We start from the raw sequence: 17,852 nt of genomic DNA, 5'->3' as shown, positions 1-17,852 counted from the left end.
TGCAAAGGATTCTGGGTAACAGAACCTGGTCCGAGCCCCGCAAGTCACCCCTCCTTGGATTCCCCTAGGTCTCTAGTTTTCGGAAATGCACAGGTTTGGTAGGTTTCCCTAGGTGCCGGCTGAGCTAGAGGCCAAAATCTACAGGTAGGCACTTCGCAAAAAACACCTCCGTTTTTTCCCAAAATTTAGGATGTGTCCACGTTGCGCTTTGGGGTGTTTCCTGTCGCCAGCGCTAGGCCTACCCACGCAAGTGAGGTATCATTTTTATCGGGAGACTTGGGGGAACGCTGGGTGGAAGGAAATTTGTAGCTCCTCTCAGATTCCAGAACTTTCTGCCACAAAAATGTGAGGAACATGTGTTTTTTTAGCCAAATTTTGAGGTTTGCAAAGGATTCTGGGTAACAGAACCTGGTCCGAGCCCCGCAAGCCACCCCTCCTTGGATTCCCCTAGGTTTCTAGTTTTCAGAAATGCACAGGTTTGGTAGGTTTCCCTAGGTGCCGGCTGAGCTAGAGGCCAAAATCTACAGGTAGGCACTTCGCAAAAAACACCTCTGTTTTTTTCCAAAATTTAGGATGTGTCCACGTTGCGCTTTGGGGTGTTTCCTGTCGCCGGCGCTAGGCCTACCCACGCAAGTGAGGTATCATTTTTATCGGGAGACTTGGGGGAACGCTGGGTGGAAGGAAATTTGTAGCTCCTCTCAGATTCCAGAACTTTCTGCCACAGAAATGTGAGGAACATGTGTTTTTTTAGCCAAATTTTGAGGTTTGCAAAGGATTCTGGGTAACAGAACCTGGTCCGAGCCCCGCAAGTCACCCCTCCTTGGATTCCCCTAGGTCTCTAGTTTTTAGAAATGCACAGGGTTGGTAGGTTTCCCTAGGTGCCGGCTGAGCTAGAGGCCAAAATCTACAGGTAGGCACTTTGCAAAAAACACCTCTGTTTTTTTTCAAAATTTAGGATGTGTCCACGTTGCGCTTTGGGGTGTTTCCTGTCGCCGGCGCTAGGCCTACCCACGCAAGTGAGGTATCATTTTTATCGGGAGACTTGGGGGAACGCTGGGTGGAAGGAAATTTGTAGCTCCTCTCAGATTCCAGAACTTTCTGCCACAAAAATGTGAGGGACATGTGTTTTTTTAGCCAAATTTTGAGGTTTGCAAAGGATTCTGGGTAACAGAACCTGGTCCGAGCCCCGCAAGTCACCCCTCCTTGGATTCCCCTAGGTCTCTAGTTTTCAGAAAAGCACAGGTTTGGTAGGTTTCCCTAGGTGCCGGCTGAGCTAGAGGCCAAAATCTACAGGTAGGCACTTCGCAAAAAACACCTCAGTTTTTTTCCAAAATTTAGGATGTGTCCACGTTGCGCTTTGGGGTGTTTCCTGTCGCCGGCGCTAGGCCTACCCACGCAAGTGAGGTATCATTTTTATCGGGAGACTTGGGGGAACGCTGGGTGGAAGGAAATTTGTAGCTCCTCTCAGATTCCAGAACTTTCTGCCACAGAAATGTGAGGAACATGTGTTTTTTTAGCCAAATTTTGAGGTTTGCAAAGGATTCTGGGTAACAGAACCTGGTCCGAGCCCCGCAAGTCACCCCTCCTTGGATTCCCCTAGGTCTCTAGTTTTTAGAAATGCACAGGTTTGGTAGGTTTCCCTAGGTGCCGGCTGAGCTAGAGGCCAAAATCTACAGGTAGGCACTTCGCAAAAAACACCTCCGTTTTTTCCCAAAATTTAGGATGTGTCCACGTTGCGCTTTGGGGTGTTTCCTGTCGCCAGCGCTAGGCCTACCCACGCAAGTGAGGTATCATTTTTATCGGGAGACTTGGGGGAACGCTGGGTGGAAGGAAATTTGTAGCTCCTCTCAGATTCCAGAACTTTCTGCCACAAAAATGTGAGGAACATGTGTTTTTTTAGCCAAATTTTGAGGTTTGCAAAGGATTCTGGGTAACAGAACCTGGTCCGAGCCCCGCAAGCCACCCCTCCTTGGATTCCCCTAGGTTTCTAGTTTTCAGAAATGCACAGGTTTGGTAGGTTTCCCTAGGTGCCGGCTGAGCTAGAGGCCAAAATCTACAGGTAGGCACTTCGCAAAAAACACCTCTGTTTTTTTCCAAAATTTAGGATGTGTCCACGTTGCGCTTTGGGGTGTTTCTAGAGAATTAATTTTGCGTCAAAGGGAGGCAGCTTGGATCTGCCGCCTACGAGCAGTTGAACTAGGCCACAACACTGATCATGAATTTCATTATTTCTTATACCAATGTGCTACTTTTCTATCTCTTACACAGTTTAAATTGTGTGTTTAAGATGTGGCCTTGTAATGACTATGTGGACATAGCACTTCGTTTGGTATACTGTTTTTTATTATGGCAGGAACACTTTATATTGCTGCTCTGTGTAACTTTGTTTAAAGTAGCAACACTATTTATCAATGGGGTCACAGTGATCATAAACTCTATGATAATTATTTGCTTCCCCGTTCATGATTTCAAATGTGTCATCAATGGTTTTTACTACTGTTTGCAATATCCCACATTAAGCCATTAGCTAATTTATGTAGTGGGGGTAGTTGAGACTCTAGTGTATTACCAACTTGTCTGGTACTTACCTATCCTTCTATTATGGATGTCAATATTTGTTACTAATAACATCTTTCACAAATACTGTTACACATGATTGACGATTTGTAAAAGATTCTTGTGTGATCAGTACTTTCTAATTGTCTACTTAGAAATTGTTAAATAGGCCTTCCCCTTTTTTTCCAACTTTTCTGATTCCGTGGTATATTGAGCATCTATGCAGTTTGTAGATATTTGATTGCCCCCCCCCACCTCGCTGTCCTCTCTATTTTCATCTTGTGACATTCACTTCTACCCTGAAACACCAGAAACGCTTCTTCTAATACTTCCAAGATGGCTGCTATTTGCTAGTCCATCTTCTATTTTCACATCCGTTGCCTGCCCCCCCCCCCCGGATTTCCGGGTTTTAACGCGTATTAACTAGACGCGTTCTACAATCAAACTGACGGTGACAGACAATATCTGGGGCCGGCGTGGTACCGCCGGACTTCTTTTGACATAATTGGCCACTCACTGGAATAATGGCCATGGATACTACTTTTCTGATAGTTTGAATGAACTTTGGTAAGATATTCTTTTGCCCATACTCCTTGCTGACATTTACATTGCAAGTACTTCTGGTTCTCCTGACTTTCGGTTTCACCGATTGTTTGACAACTACTACGTTGTGATAGTCACAACAGTTGCTCCACTAACAGGCATGTTACAAGGAAAATATTTCTCTGGGTTCTATTTATCAGGACGTATTAACTCTTTCATGGTTTTCATGATATTAAGTATATATGGCCCTTATTATTCCTATTTTCTTTATTTCCCTCCCCTTTTTCTCCATTAGGCATATTAGAAATATGTCTCTAAGAGTATTCCAATTATGACCGACTGGATATTATATAGGTATGCTCGTGTCTTTTACATTTGCCACCACATAAAAAATTTTGATCACTACCTTGACTCTTACACTGGGTAAGACGTTACTTTCCCCAGCACTTCATACTTTTCTCCCATTTCACTTACCTTTCGATTGGTCTTTCACGTCTTGGGTTCGAATCTACTTCCATGCCAGTTATCTGCACTATATTATACTTTCTGTATATTTGATATTTTTCACTATACTTTATTTGACCTACTGTTATATACTCTTTCATACATTTCTGTCTATGCACTTATATGTTTTGTATTGTGATATTGTTCTGCTTGTATTGCGTATTGAGGTGATGTCGGTGTATTTTATACTTTTGTTTTCTCTTTACTATTTTTTATTATTATCTGTCTCATATCAATGTTTTATGTTACGTTACAGCCCTGAAGAAGCCCTATGTTAAAGGGCGAAATGCATTGGCTGTCATTATAATGCTGTAAGAAGATCTTTGTGAAAATATTCTTTGGAATTGGGAGGAAACAAAAATAAAAAAGAAGATTTGTTTCATCCTTACCATAGGAGAATGGGACGTTCTGTATATTATATCTAAACAACTGTTAACCTGGTGGTGCACCGCCATAATAGTTTTCATTATCAGAGTTTTCAGTACCCATTAAGCTTCTTTTGCAGCAGGAGCTTTGGTTGTGTTGCACACTAATGATATTTTAATTGACTACATTTTTCATCCTTGTTGTGGATAGTTGGGAACTTACAGGGATTGGTGCGTTTCTTATGTGTCTGCTGCATCCCCTCTTGTTTGTATAGTTCCACTGCCCTCTATGCCAATCTACTCAGCACTGCTGCAATGTACACCACGTCACTCTACAACACTCCACTCTGAGATTCTACTCCGCTGTATGAAACTCCCACTACACCACTTTACTATACTCCAGGCCACTTTATTCCACTCCATGACGCTCTCTCTATTCCACTCAGTCATTTCACTCTACTAAACTATTCTACGCAACACTCTCTACACCACTCTACTCTACACACCTCTCTACACCACTCCATAACAACCCACTCAGCTCCACAACACTCTTTTTAAGGCACTCCACTCTTGTTTACGCCACTACCTTCTAGTTATGTAGAACAGTTGCCAAGATGGTGAACAACATGGCTAAAACATATTGGCAAAACCAATAGCTCATGCATAGGCAAAACCTATTGGCTTTGCCAGTGCTCATATTTTTATTTTTGCTCAGCAATGACGCACATGCTGCTGTACATGGGGAAAAAAACCTGACACAGAGAATGGATTTTGCTTAGGCGAGACCCACTGGCTTTGCCAATGCTTGTTCCTTTTTAACTACATTAACACCATAATGCAGTTTAAAGTACAAATAATACAAAAACAGTGGGTTACATACACACAAGTTATCTTAATGGCCAGCAAATTCGTACAGCAGGCATCAAAGCTTGTAAACGATTTAACATTACCTATACCAGTGGTACTCAACGTGTGGCCCTCCTGACCTTTACATGTGGTCCACCCTGCCCCATCAACTTAGCATTAAAGGCAAGCATTTATTTAAAGGTTGAAGATAATTGGGAGTCCTCATGATATGGAATAAAATATCTACTTGTCCATGGGACAGGTTGCTTCTTGAATCTACCTGTCCGGTAAATAAATCTACTTGTCCCTTTGGTGCCATGTAGTTTGACGACAAATTATGGCAGCTATCCCATTATGTAAGAGCTCTGATAATAGCCTCTCTGATTATGCCAGTAATACTACTATAGTAGGGCTTGAATACTTGCAATTTTAATCCCTACTTTAGAAATGTCCTTATTTTGCCACCTTTTTCGCAGATCTACATACTGGGGCTGGAGGAAGCAGTAAGCAATAGTCCCAGGGCTGGAATAGCTTTGAGTGTGCAAACCTTCTAACTTGTATGTTTAAGGATTTTCACCAACTCTTCTCTAATCTTTTCCCATACTGAGAAAGGTTTGAAATGTACTCCTGACAACGGCAGAAGTAGAAGTTCTTCCAGGGTTGGGAAAAGGTGGTTGGAGGGAAAGTGAACTTGTAAAGCTCAATAGATTTTCACATGAGCAAATATACACATGCATATTTTCGAATGCTAAAATACAGTTCACAAATGTTTTCTAGGAGTGCAATTTCCTGATTTACTTCTGTAAGTTCTTGTGAATTCATGAAAGCCACTAATTCAAAGACATATACCATGGGTGCACTTTTGTGAATTTCTTTAAGAATTCAGCCCCTAAATAGGTCTTGCACTAACAAAGACATTTTGTTTTTATTAAAGTTATTTTTCTCTCCGTGAGTGAATACATTCTGCCCTTCTACAAGGAGCATATTGGCACACATAGTAGTTTTGTTCAGTGCCAGAAACTACAGTGGCAATCAGTGGTGTAACAAAACTGGAAAGCGGGGGGCCTCCAGAGTCACTCAAGGCAAGTGCTGTGATGTGGGGGCTCCCTGGAGGGATCTCCAGCACCACAGCGGCTATGGGGCCTTTGTTAATCCACTGGTGGCAATGTGTGCTTTTTGAGACCACAAAACTTTTTTTGCTTTTTGCCAGTTTTCATTACAATGGTGAGGGCCTGGCAGCTCCCACAACAATAAGGTGTTACAAAACCCATGTCAAAAAAAGACACGCATTGATGAAACCAAAAGACTCACAACAAATGTCGGATAGGTTGGCTTTGCAAGTGCTTGTTTATTTTCATGCTTCCCATACTCTTGTTGAAAATGGTTACACTGATTTTCCATTAGGAATATTTTTTGTCAATACTAGCATGCATCAACAAATTATACCAAATGACGCTTCAAAGAAACAGCACCTAAAATGTCATAGTAGTGAAATGTTTATTTTCCTACTTGTACTGAACATTTTATTTTGAAAGGTAATAATCATCACTCTTGTTACAAGCTTCCACAAACACTTATGTTTAATTAGAGAGCATTCTGGGAGCATTATACTTAGTCTCATTGTTAAACTTTTGAAACAAGTTTATACGCTTTTTTATGGGCGAGCGCAAAGCGATCCGTCCATTCTGTAATCGCTCTTTGGTCTTCAAACCACGCCCATGCCACGTCAGTCACTTACATTGGTTCGTGGGCTTGCCTTTTAAAATCCGCTTGCTTTTATTTGTGAAAGACATGCATACGTCATGCCTTTTCCGGTGTTTAGCCCACCTACACAGCACTGGTAAAATACTAAAAACATACGAAGCTCGATGTTTTCAGCCTGGGGTCAGTACTACTTTATCTGTTTATTTTCCACGCAGCACGATTGCGCAGCATTTTACATAGCGCGATCGTGCTGCGTTTTTTTTGCTTTACAACGCTAATAGCTCTAACTTGAACAAATGCGAGACGCGTTGCATTGAAAATGCTCGGGTTTTTTTTTACTGGAAATACTGTCAGTACTGAAATGTGACCTTAACTCCTTTGTTGCCAGGCCTTTTTTTGGCTATTTGGAGCAGCTCGCGCTTAGGCCCTCATAACTTTTTGTCTACATAAGTTACCCACACCAAATTTGCATCCTTTTTTCGAATATTCTAGGGATTCTAGAGGTACCCAGAGTTTGTGGGTTCCCCTGAAGGAGACCAAGAAATTAGCCAAAACACAGCAAACATTTTTTTTTCTCAAAAAAATGGGAAAAAGGGCTGCAGAAGAAGGCTTGTAGTTTTTTCCCTTAAAATGGCATCAACAAAGGGTTTGCGGTGCTAAAATCATCAGCTTCCCAGTTTTCAGAAACAGGCAGACTTGAATCAGAAACCCACATTTTTCTATACAATTTTGGCATTTTACTGGGACATAACCCATTTTTACTATTTGTTGTGCTGTCAAACTCCTTCCAGTTAGTGGCAGAAATGGGTGTGAAACCACTGCTGGTTCCCAGAAAGCTAAACATTTCTGAAAAGTAAACACAATTCTGAATTCAGAAAGAGGTAATTTGTGTAAATCCTACAAGGTTTCCTACAGAAAATAAAAACTGAAACAAAAAAATATTGAAATTGAGGTAAAAAAACTACCATTTTTCTCAACGATTTACTCTGTAGCTCTTTCCTTCTTTCCTGTGATGTCAGATTTTTTAAAGCAATATACTGTTACGTCTGTGGACTCTTCTGGTTGCAGGGATGGATAGGGCTTGTAGGTTCATCAAGAACTCTAGGTACCCAGAGTCAATAAATGAACTGCACCTTGCAATGGGTTTCATTCTATACCGGGTATACAGCAATTCATTTGCTGAAATATAAAGAATAAAAAATAGGTATCAAGAAAACCTTTGTATTTCCAAAATTGGCACAAGATAAGGTGTTGAGAAGCAGTGGTTATTTGCACATCTCTCAATTCTGGGGTGCCAATACTAGCATGTGAATTACAGGGCATTTCTCAAATAGATGTCTTTTTTACGCAGTGTCTTATATTTGGAAGGAAAAAATGTGGAGAAAGACAAGGGGAAATAACACTTCTTTTGCTATTCTGTGTTCCCTCAAGTCTCCTGATAAAAATGGTACCTCACTTGCGTGGGTAGGCCTCATGCTCGCGACAGGAAACGCAACATGGACACATCACATTTTTACATTGAAATCTGATGAGTATTTTGCAAAGTGCCTAGCTGTAGATTTTGGCCTCTAGCTCAGCCGGCACCTAGGGAAACCTACCAAACCTGTGCATTTTTTAAAGCTAGACACCTAGGGGAAATCCAGGATGGGTGGCTTGTGGGGCTCTCACTAGGTTCTGTTACCCAGAATCCTTTGCAAACCTCAACATTTGGTCACAAAAACACTTTTTCCTCACATTTCAGTGACAGAAAGTTCTGGAATCTGAGAGGAGCCACAAATGTCCTTCCACCCAGCGTTCCCCCAAGTCTCCTGATATAAATGGTACCTCACTTGTGTGGGTAGACCTAGTGCTCGCAACAGGAAATGCCCCAAAACACAACATGGACACATCACATTTTCCCAAAGAAAACAGAGCTGTTTTTTGCAGTGCCTAGCTGTGGATTTTGGCCTCTAGCTCAACCGGCACCTAGGGAAACCTACTAAACCTGTGCATTTTTTAAAACAAGACACATAGGGGAATCCAGAGTGGGATGACTTGCGGGGCTCTCTCCAGGTTCTGTTACCCAGAATCCTTTGCAAACCTCACAATTTGGCCAAAAAAAAACACTTTTTCCTCACATTTCGGTGACAGAAAGTTCTAGAATCTGAGTGAAGCCAAAAATGTCCTTCCACCCAGCGCTCCCCCAAGTCTCCCGATAAAAATGGTACCTCACTTGTGTGGGAAGACCCAGTGCCCGCAAAAGAAAATGCCCCAAAACACTATGTGGACACATCAAAATTCTCAAATACAAAACTACCTGTTTTTGCGGGGGGCACCAGCATTTTTGGTCCTGGGCTCAGCAGCCATATAGGGAAACCTACCAAACGCAAACATTTCTGAAAACTAGACACCAGAGGGAGTCCAGGGAGGTGTGACTTGTGTGGATCCCCGAGTGTTTTATTACTCAGAATCCTCAGCAAAGCTCAAATTTAGCAAAAAACAAAATCACATTTTTCCCACATTTCTGTGTGGGATCACCGCACCGAGATAAATTTCCTACCACCCAACATTCCCCTCAGTCTACCGGAAAAAAATGATAACTCTCTTGGTTGGGTGGGCCAAGTGCTCGTGACAGGGAAGAGGCAAAAACATGTCAAAATTGAGGGGGAACCAAAGCAGATCCAAAAGGGCAGTTTGAAAAAATATATTTTTAGGCTGACAAGTGAGGCAGAATTTGTATCGGTATAGTTGCGACAGTGCTGGGTGGTAGGAATTTTGTGGATTCCTGCAGATCCGGAAGGTTCCATCAGAAAAATGTGGCAAAAATGTGTGATTTCCAGCAAAATTGAAGGTTTGCAGGGCATTGTGGGTAAGAAAATGGTGTGGGTGCATGTGAAGCACACCACCCTGGACACACCCAGATGTTTAGTTTTTAGATGTATCTATGTCTTGAGGATTTTTTCTACATGGCAGCGTCCTAAAGTCCAAAAAGTGCAGCCCTGCCCATTTAAGTGGGACTATTTTGACAGTTAGCCAGGCTCTCATGGCCCAAATGTAAAATCAAAACCCAAAATGATCAAATGTCCTCTTGCTTGCCGTGGGATAAGATGTTTTAGTGTGCAGGGGAGAGCTAAAAGACCGTTACCCCCTTCAGTTGGGGTGGGGGCATAACCATGTCCATTCTGGTTGTTAGCCATCAGCCCACAATTTTTTTTTAATTCCCTGGCATCTAGTAGGCTTTCTGTCCCGTCCCCCCCCCGGGAGTGGATCAGATGTAATTGCCCCATCTGCCCACTGGGCAGAACAACTTTGTCCCCATTTATTTGGGGTGGGTATGGGTGTATGGCCATACCCACACCCTCTTAGGCCTCTCTTATGCCCCCCCATTCAATATAGGCTGATCTGTCCCCAGGGGGGGCAGAAAAGGCCTAATAAAAAACTGCCCCCTGGAGAGCGACCCTTGCCTAAGGGGTCACTCCCCTTATTCCAATTTCATTTTTTTTAAATCCCTGATGTCTACTGGCTCCTGCCCCCCGGGGTAGATCGGCCTAATCAATATAGGCTGACCTGCCCCCAGGGGAGGCAGAATAGGCCTAATAAAATTATTAACCTCTGGGGAGCAACCCTTGCCTTAGGGGTCGCTGCCATCATGATACAACACACAAAAAACCCAATCCCTGGTGTCTAGTGGATAATCGGACTAATCAATATAGGCCCATCTACTCCTGGGTGGGGGCAGAAAAGGTCTAAAAATAACTTCTCCCCCTGGGGAGCAGCCCTTGCCCAAAGGGTTGCTCCCCTTATGCACAAACAACAAAAAACAAAAATCCTGGTGCCTAGTGGACATTTCTGCAGCCTGCTTGCATCATGATCGGGCGGAAGAGATATGCATAGCATGCTTCCAGCTCGATGGGAGGTGACCTCTGATGAGGTCAGCATGCGATCGCGTGCTGACATCATCAGATGTCACTGGGGAATAAGGGAAAGCGATTTCCCTTCCATCCCTGACCTGGGGGAGGGAGCAGCCCTTTGGGGAGCGCTAGCGCTTCCCCCGAGGGCCGGTCCCAGGACATAATGGTTACGTCCGTGGCACCTGTGCGCCGCAGCCGAGGACGTAACCATTATGTCCTTGGTGGGGAAGGGGTTAAAACGTTTATTTATAGCACTCACCCTAATAATAAATGCTTTTCATTAATGAACCAAAAATGCAAGTTCGAACAGCATTACCATATGAACACAAATATTACTTCAACTGCAGACTGTTCCCTTCTCTGTAAACTGGCAGCTAAAGGGTTTGTGCTGCAGGGGTGGTCCTACTTGTCCCAAGGACAAAATAAACATGGAAATCTGTTGCCCTTGACCCCAAACAATATGTCCTGGGTGTCTGGAAATTTTCATCCCTGAGCCCTGCACTGTTTAAGTTTAGGAACACCTTCCTTCCCAAAGACATCTTGCCACAAACGTGTAAAAATATGATAAAGTTGCTTCAAATTTTGAAAATTGTATTTCAATAATATGTAGAACCCTTTCATCTTAGTCCATCAGATTATAGCAGCGCATTGAAGTATTTTTTTTCAAATATAAATTTAGAAACATTCATGCTTCCACCCACCCTGATGTGAATTAAGAGACAAGTCAGTTGTCATGTGCACTCTTTGGGTGGCCTGGGTTGCTCTTACATATGGACAACCTAATGGTTTATTAAATCAGACACAGGAAAGGGTTTCGTACAGTCCACTTCCTGAAGTCATGTTTTTCAAGGTTCTCCTATGTGATAATTAAAAAGAATGGGAAGTGAAATAAAACAATTGCCTAGGACCACACAATTTGGACAAGTGGGGAAGTTGGGATTGATTTTAGGGTATCTGGTTTCACGTTGGGCAATTCAGTCCTTAGATGCACATGCTTTGCTTCCTTTACAACCTCCTCCTCCAACCCCATTGCCACCCTGCTAACATCAATGCGCCTTTCGGTCACACCACTGACTATTTTTTTTTTGGTTCTTGGAAAAATGTTTGCGACAATCCATAACCTATACTATTGAGAGAGCGTAGTTTAAATAATACTTATATTAAAATGAAATGCTTATATCAATGCTCAACGATGTTGCTTAGAAAACGATAATAATAGCGATTTTGCTTAAACGTGCATTTGAATTATGACTATAATGTGTGTGGCCACCAATGTATACACGAACTAATAACTCATAATAATTAATACAATTATTCATGCTATGGTTAATCAAGTTTATATTAAGGTTTACGATATTGCATTTATATTGAAAATCTTATTGGCCTTAAGTTAGCGTGAGCTGTGGGTTTTAGCTGCCTAGCTCTCATATTAAAAGCATTTTTCTGTTTTACAGTGTGCTGACTCGCAAGGGGCCATGACCCTGCAAAAATTTACTTTTCTTCAATTTGGAAGATGAATGTATCTTTATAAATCCGTTCTCAACCGCCTATTTGGTGCCTTAGTTAAAGTTTTGAATACAAAGTTGAAACAAATGTAGATTAATGTAATGTACAAGGACATTTAAACCATGGACAATGGAACTGCTGACCCGAGAAGACGTGCCAAGCCAAGATACGAAGTAACCCCCCGGATATGCCACCTCCGAAGACGTCAATTATGAAGACCAATCAAAATGTTATGAATTAATGTGGGGTGACAATTAGAATTACCTAATGCTTAATTTGATAGGTTAAAGATAGTGGGGTATAGTAAATGTCCAATGAAATCTTGGGGAAGGTATTACGAAAAAGGGATAAAAACCCATGTCACAGAAGGGTAAAAAAAAGCGAGGTAGGGAATGCTATTGATTTTATCCAGAAACTCTGTCACTCTGATTGGTGATTTTGAGATTTATTAAAACTATATTCACCCATAGACTGCCTTTTACTCTTCTCCTCCTTATGAGGGAAGTGTCCCCTGTCTATTAGTCAAGTTTAGACTGATGGCGTTTTGACTGATGTCCTGAAGACGAAGACTGATCCTGTGTGCTGACCTAATCTTTGGAGGGTAATTATGACAATGCAATTTGTAATTTGTCTGTTTGCTTTTCCTTTCTAGGTACCAACTGCTCATTTTGATAGAGACCATAGCTAGATGTTTTCCAAATTGGTGTTCTAAATTCTTTTGCATGAAGCCCAACATGCTGATGCTGATTAGTGGTTAGGACAGGAGTTCACTTCGACTGACGCAAATAGACAAATGACTGACGTTATGCTATGCTGAACTAACACGCATATGACATTTGCTGTATTCTGATCTATGTTTACACCGTGTTATGTATTGATGTTTGCGATTCTTGCATTAATGAAATCTTATCACAGTTGCCATATTGTGACTATGCTGTTATGCTTCTTGATATTAAGATTAACTCTTTTGCTCGTAGATTGTAAGCAATAGGGAATAAAATACATAAAATTCTATTAACTGGTGTGGTTATTCATGGCTGAAAGGTCATGGTTGTGACGACAAAATTGATTAATGTCTTTAACCAAAGTAAAGTGCATTGTGGTGATAAATATTGATGACATTATTGATATATTGCTTGACATATTGATCAGTTATCTCGTCCTAGGTGTCTCTCCACTGGGTCACAAGATTCATTGGCCTCAAACGAGTCCTAATGTGTAATAAATTAACATAAAAAGACTATGAAAGTCAAAGCTTTACCACATTAACTCAATTCACCAAGAGATTTCTTTAAAAAAAAAAAAAGCCCTTTTATCTAACACACATTCAAATCAGTATGTGTAGATTTGAAAAGCTCGAAATATTTGCCGGTTGGATGCACCGCTTGATTTGTCGAGAATCCACAGACTATCCGTGTCACAGAAAAATATACGATTGCGTATGCAAGACCCGCTGAACCACGCCACGGTTAGCCATAACACGAACTACTAAAAAGCATATGCCTATACAGCGCAGAAACCGCAGGCTAAATTAATAATTTTGCATTTTCTCGCCTAAGCGAAAAGCCGAGCTGCTGCATATCTCTATCTGCTTTTCAACCCGGCGTTGATCACTACGCACAGAAATAGGACGTAAAGGGAAAAGCTGGTCACGTGATGTTGCGTCGTTGCTAAGGACGTTGCAATGGGAACGAGTCACTACCACAGTGAAGTCTGTTAAAATCGAAAGCAAAGCTGGAGATTTCGGGTTTTTAAGATTCTCTGTAAAGAAGCGGGAGGTAAGACGTCGTTCGGTGGCTTCCCCTCATGATCTAGGGAGGCTGAAATGTGTGCTGTTACATGTAGCCCATGCAGTTTTCTTTTTATCCCATATCACTTCCCGTACTGGAGATTTTAGTTTGTACAACTGGGCTTTGAAACCTTCGAATATAAATCAACGCTAGAGGAAAGAAAAATGTTACAGGTACGAGGTGTCATATCCCATATGCAGATTTGCAGAAAGCTACATTGAATGGACGATATAGGTGCCTTGCACAATGCTAGCTGTGCATGGGTGTCATGAATAACGGGGCATGCTTAGTCAGTCAGGTCGCAAACCCGTAACATGCTGTCTTATATATCAGAGAGCAGTCAGTGTTGAAGCAGCATTCGAACCGAACCAGTGATACATCAGAAACTTAATAACCAATCCCAGAAATGCCTCCTATTCGTTAGAGGGCTCCAACCCTGTTCCCACTTGGATCCGGCCACAACCCCTTTGGCAGACACCTCTGTGGTCTCAACTTAAGTGCAGTGGGCAACGGCCGAGAAGGCCTGCCCGTGTGTCAGTTCAGATAAGAAAGGGAGCGCTTTATCATCCCTCACTTTGGCCATCCCAGAGCCTATTCAGCTTGTGCGCCTTTTTATCGCTCCCGCCCAGTGCTTGAAATGGAAATATTAAAGTGCAGGTACTCTGTACCAGCTTGTGTCAGATAAGTGCCGCTACTCTCCAATTAAAAGTAATGCGTTTTTCTTGAGATGTGTACTCCCTCTGAGAGAAAAAAAAAGTGGCGGTACTCAGTGCCGGCCAATTTAAAGCACTGCTCCCGCCTACAACCAACTTCCACCCTATTTACAGCATCTAAGCTGTTACCACCAACAATTCCGCGAGTAAATAACCCACGGTCCTCTCAGTTTTAGCGGAACCCACAGAGTATAGGACGGATTGGGCAGACGCTTTAGCAAACCAGATCTTCGAAATTTCTGCCGACGTATTTTGATTGGCTGAAGCGTACTCAATGCTCCAATCCTATGTCACCGTACACTTGAGCCGTACCTCCAGCTCACAGAATATGTTCTGCTTTGAAACTGGTTGTTGGGCCAACCGGAAATTCTAACGTTATTGCTAAATGCGTAGACGATTCCTTAAAGATAAACGAAGGATTTAGGGCTAAACTGAGGCACGGGTAGCGAAGATGTGGTTACTTTATGTTCGAGTGTAGTTTGATACGTGTTGGACACGAAGAAAGTTCTCTAGTGCCACTCCTTCTAACGGGGATGGGCACAATGTATGAATTAGAACTGTTTTTTGAAGTTCTTACGTTAAACTTAAAATGACCTAACAATGTCTTGAAAGAGGGCTATTAGTTATGGATTAAACAGCTATCAGTTACATTAGCTTGTGTGCATATTGTAGGACAAAAAAACCTTGATGTAAAGGTGCCAGTGAGGACCGATCGAGAGGGCGGCTTATTGGTCTTTAACCCCTTCGCTGCCAGGCCTTTTCCCCCTCCTGTGCCGAGCCTTTTTTTGGCTATTTGAAGCAGTTCGCGCTTAGGCCCTCATAACTTTTTGTTCACATAAGCTACCCACGCCAAAATTGCGCCCTTTTTTCCCAACATCCTAGGGATTCTAGAGGTACCCAGACTTTGTGGGTTCCCCAGAAGGAGGCCAAGAAATTAGCCAAAAAACAGTGAAAATTTCGTTTTTAAAAAAAAAAAGGGAAAAATGGGCTGCAGAAGAAGGCTTGTGGTTTTTTTCCTGAAAAGGGCATCAACAAAGGGTTTGCGGTGCTAAAATCACCAGCTTCCCAGCTTTCAGGAACAGGCAGACTTGAATCAGAAAACCCAATTTTTCAACACAATTTTGGCATTTTACTGGAACATACCCCATTTTTACGATTTTTTGTGCTTTCAGCCTCCTTCCAGTCAGGGACAGAAATGGGCATGAAACCAACGCTGGATTCCAGAAACCGCAACATTTCTGAAAAGTAGACAAAATTCTGAATTCAGCAAGGGGTAATTTGTGTAGATCCTACAAGGGTTTCCTACAGAAAATAACAACTGAAAAAGAAAAATATTGAAATTGAGGTGAAAAAAAACATCAATTTTTCTCTACGTTTTACTCTGTAACGTTTTCCTGCAATGTCAGATTTTCGAAAGCAATATACCGCTACGTCTGCTGGACTCTTCTGGTTGCGGGGATATATAGGGCTTGTAGGTTCATCAAGAACTCTAGGTACCCAGAGCCAATAAATGACCTGCACCCTGCAGTGGGTTTTCATTCTATGCCAGGTATACAGCAATTCATTTGCTGAAATATAAAGAGTAAAAAATAGCTATCAAGAAAACCTTTGTATTTACAAAATGGGCACAAGATAAGGTGTTGAGAAGCAGTGGTTATTTGCACATCTCTGAATTCCGGGGTGCCCATACTAGCATGTGAATTACAGGGCATTTCTCAAATATACGTCTTTTTTACACACTGTCTTACATTTGGAAGGGAAAAATGTAGAGAAAAACAAGGGGCAATAACACTTGTTTTGCTATTCTATGTTCCCCCAAGTCTCCCGATAAAAATGATGCCTCACTTGTGTGGGTAGGCCTAGCGCCCGCGACAGGATATGCCCCAAAACACAACGTGGACACATCACAGAAAACAGAGCTGTTTTTAGCAAAGTGCCTACCTGTAGATTTTGGCCTGTAGCTCAGCCGCCACCTAGGGAAACCTACCAAACCTGTGCATTTCTGAAAACTAGAGACCTAGGGGAATCCAAGATGGGGTGACTTGTGTGGCTCGGACCAGGTTCTGTTACCCAGAATCCTTTGCAAACCTCAAAATTTGGCTAAAAAAACACATGTTCCTCACATTTCTGTGGCAGAAAGTTCTGGAATCTGAGAGGAGCCACAAATTTCCTTCCACCCAGCGTTCCCCCACGTCTCCCGATAAAAATGATACCTCACTTGTGTGGGTAGGCCTAGCGCCCGCGACAGGAAACGCCCCAAAGCGCAACGTGGACACATCCACATTTTTGTAGGAAAACAGAGGTGTTTTTAGCAAAGTGCCTACCTGTAGATTTTGGCCTGTAGCTCAGCCGCCACCTAGGGAAACCTACCAAACCTGTGCATTTCTGAAAACTAGAGACCTAGGGGAATCCAAGATGGGGTGACTTGTGTGGCTCGGACCAGGTTCTGTTACCCAGAATCCTTTGCAAACCTCAAAATTTGGCTAAAAAAACACATGTTCCTCACATTTCTGTGGCAGAAAGTTCTGGAATCTGAGAGGAGCCACAAATTTCCTTCCACTCAGCGTTCCCCCACGTCTCCCGATAAAAATGATACCTCACTTGTGTGGGTAGGCGTAGCGCCCGCGACAGGAAACGCCCCAAAGCGCAACGTGGACACATCCAAATTTTTGAAGGAAAACAGAGGTGTTTTTTGCAACGTGCCTACCTGTAGATTTTGGCCTGTAGCTCAGCCGCCACCTAGGGAAACCTACCAAACCTGTGCATTTCTGAAAACTAGAGACCTAGGGGAATCCAAGATGGGGTGACTTGTGTGGCTCGGACCAGGTTCTGTTACCCAGAATCCTTTGCTAACCTCAAAATTTGGCTAAAAAAACACATGTTCCTCACATTTCTGTGGCAGAAAGTTCTGGAATCTGAGAGGAGCCACAAATTTCCTTCCACCCAGCGTTCCCCCAAGTCTCCCGATAAAAATGATACCTCACTTGTGTGGGTAGGCCTAGCGCTCGCGACAGGAAATGGCCCAAAACACAACGTGGACACATCACATTTTTTCATAGAAAACAGTGCCTACCTGTGGATTTTGGCCTCTAGCTCAGCCGGCACCTGGGGAAACCTAGCAAACCAGTGCATTTTTGAAAACTAGAGACCTAGGGGAATCCAAGATGGGGTAATTTGCGGGCTCTGACCAGGTTCTGTTACCCAGAATCCTTTGCAAACATCAACATTTGGCCAAAAAACACTTTTTCCTCTCATTTCGGTGACAGAAAGTTCTGGAATCTGAGAGGAGCCACAAATTTCCTTCCACCCAGCGTTCCCCTAAGTCTCTCCATAAAAATGGTACCTCACTTGTGTGGGTAGGCCTAGCGCCCACGAAAGGAAATGGCCCAAAACACAACGTGGACACAACATATTTTTTCACAGAAAACAGAGGTG

At 42.7% G+C, this 17,852-nt stretch overlaps 1 protein-coding gene across 1 annotated transcript in view; it reads left to right on the top strand.

Annotated features, from left to right (window-relative positions):
- Positions 1 to 13,577: 13,577 nt before the first annotated feature.
- Positions 13,578 to 17,852, top strand: part of NPHP4 (nephrocystin 4) — a 952,546-nt gene continuing 948,271 nt past the window's right edge. Inside the window, exon 1 of the mRNA XM_069239971.1 lies at positions 13,578 to 13,692. The gene's annotated coding sequence lies outside the window, so the exon portion shown is untranslated. The remainder of the gene's footprint in view (positions 13,693 to 17,852) is intronic.

This window comes from Pleurodeles waltl, chromosome 6 (assembly GCF_031143425.1).
Source record: "Pleurodeles waltl isolate 20211129_DDA chromosome 6, aPleWal1.hap1.20221129, whole genome shotgun sequence".
Taxonomy (NCBI): domain Eukaryota; kingdom Metazoa; phylum Chordata; class Amphibia; order Caudata; family Salamandridae; genus Pleurodeles; species Pleurodeles waltl.
Note: the sequence above shows the minus strand (reverse complement) of the source record. Positions and strands in the feature narration are given on the sequence as shown.